The sequence below is a fragment of the Gasterosteus aculeatus genome, chromosome Y (genome assembly GCF_964276395.1).
Source record: "Gasterosteus aculeatus chromosome Y, fGasAcu3.hap1.1, whole genome shotgun sequence".
Lineage (NCBI taxonomy): Eukaryota > Metazoa > Chordata > Actinopteri > Perciformes > Gasterosteidae > Gasterosteus > Gasterosteus aculeatus.
Window position 1 is genome coordinate 5381312 of NC_135709.1, and position 1890 is coordinate 5383201.

Sequence of the window (1890 nt, forward strand, 5' to 3'; positions counted from 1 at the left end):
TAGCGGTAAAAACCTTGCGATCTCCCCGTCACCCATGCATCATTACCCGCACTAATTGCACCTGTGCCCCCATATGTAGACTGTGTCATACTGCCACCCGTGGCCAACCTGAGATTGGCTCCCAAGTGGTACACAACATCCTGAATGGCTCCCACAAACTTTTTAAAAATTCAGTGACAGATCACAATCTCTGCTTCACAACTGTAAAGTTGTATGGGACAATAAACCGTTGTCACACTATAATGTGTATATGTCTGATATGTTCGTGTTTTTTTTATTTATTTTGTATTTTTTATGATACTATACGTGAGGGGTGGGACCTTAGGACCTGGGAGCCTCAGCATAGAGCGGGAGGCTTAAACTCAAGGAGAGCCTCTCCATATAAAGGAGATCCCATGAGAGTTGAGCAACTCACGTTTGTTCTCGTTGTCCGGCATGTGCTGAAGTCTGGGTTGCTTTGTTTGTTGCTCGCCAGTACCGTGCGGGTGAGCAAACCGTACTAAGGAGGTAGGTTGTGCAATTTTAATCTACATCCTGTAGGCCATGGGGAAATTAATATAATGTTCTTTTCTATGGTAGAAGGTCAGACCTGAACCAGACCGGGTGAGCCCAGGGTCCTACCTGCTGGTGCACAGGTGCATTGGGCCAAGGAGGTAGGAAGTGGGGCTTGCAAGCACATTATGCGTTTTTTAATGAGAAGGATGATGGGTACTTGGTGATTAATGGCTGTTTTGTGCATTTCAGGCTGAACTCGTGACACGCAGTGGTCAGCAGGACAGCCACTGCTCTTTTTCTCAGACCATAGTTTTAGTTTAGATTATGCTCAAGTGCCTCCATCTTGCTCCCTCTATTTATAGAAATAACACACTGATATTGTGCCCTTTTGATGACCGTTGCTTCCCCCTTCCCCACTTCTATTGTGTTGTGTTTTTTAACCAGGATCAGTAATCGTATTTGAGTGTGTTGGTTTGTAGTGTTGCTTATTTTAGCCTTTCTTAACAGTGTGCAGTGTTTTTATTGTTGGAATTGTCATTGTGCCCCCGGTCAATCACTACTGGTATAAATTATTTGGATGTGGTTTTATAAAGTTATTGTTTAAATAAAAGTGATATTGCATTGTACACGCAGAAGCCTCTGTCTGTCTATGATCTACCTCGTATGGGGTTTTGGCCAATAAGATAATTGAATTCAGGGTCTCTCCCCTCCAAAGAGAGTGGCATTGTCACGTCTGGATACTATTCCCAAAGTATTTTAAGTGTCCATTAGGTCACATATATAATATATGGCATCTTACTGAGACGTCATCTCGTTTAACTTCTGCTTAGTTCATGTCCAATTCAGTCTGTTAATGTACAAATGTCAGCTGTCTATTACTGAATCTTACAGGCACAAACCACACTGATGTCATAAGTTAAAACACTCAAGATGGCGCTGATGATGGCTGCCACGGTGATTTGGTGTGCTTCGTTTTTTGTTGGTTTTGTTGTTAATTATGTTTCCTGCTGCGATTCCCGGAGCTCTTTCACCAGAGATGAGCTCTTGAACATCCGTGGAACAACTCCAGCGGAGTTACTTCCAACTTTCCTGCTATCTTCCGTGGAATTACTGGATATTATAGTCAAAGGTGCGCTCACCTTTCGTCACGCGGTGTGACGCCGTAGGAGAGGAAAACAGGCCGGCTCACTGGTGACACTCCGCAAGCGTGGTTCTCGCACTCCGCTGCCAGGCATCTTTCTCTCCAACGTGCGCTCACTGTTGTAAGAATACGTGTTCAAGAATTGGAGCCTGGTCTGGGTTATCAAAAATTCAGCCGAACAACTTCTCTCGTTCTGGGAGATTTATTTGTCAGATCACAGGTCAAGTATCAGTGCTGCTTTTGCAAAGGCAGGA

At 44.2% G+C, this 1890-nt stretch overlaps 1 long non-coding RNA gene across 2 annotated transcripts; it reads left to right on the forward strand.

Annotated features, from left to right (window-relative positions):
• The first annotated feature begins 311 nt into the window (after nt 1–311).
• On the forward strand, nt 312–1121 carry LOC144390946 (uncharacterized). 2 transcript variants are annotated; one of them, XR_013454781.1, is made up of 3 exons: nt 312–507; nt 580–653; nt 745–1121. It is a non-coding gene; the product is annotated as an uncharacterized LOC144390946 (long non-coding RNA). The 2 variants fall into 2 exon arrangements; XR_013454780.1 differs by having other exon boundaries at nt 312–653.
• The last annotated feature ends 769 nt before the right edge of the window (nt 1122–1890 follow it).